The following is a 242-nucleotide window of genomic DNA, read 5'->3' on the forward strand; positions in this document are numbered from 1 at the left end:
TCCACGCTTTCATAATAGACCGTGATTTTTTTTTCTTTCTTTTTAATCAATCAATCAGTCAGCAATATCTCACCCACTCGCCATCCATTCCGCTTTCCCACGCTCAATTCTCTCTTTTGCAACCCGGATGTGCCGAAGCCGTCCATATATCAGGGTCGCGTAGGCGATGTTTTGGGAGGGCGCTGTCGTCTTTTGGGGAAATCCATAAATATGTTAGAGTGTTGGAGTTGCCATGGGTAATA

The sequence above is a fragment of the Penaeus monodon genome, chromosome 33 (assembly GCF_015228065.2).
Source record: "Penaeus monodon isolate SGIC_2016 chromosome 33, NSTDA_Pmon_1, whole genome shotgun sequence".
Taxonomy (NCBI): domain Eukaryota; kingdom Metazoa; phylum Arthropoda; class Malacostraca; order Decapoda; family Penaeidae; genus Penaeus; species Penaeus monodon.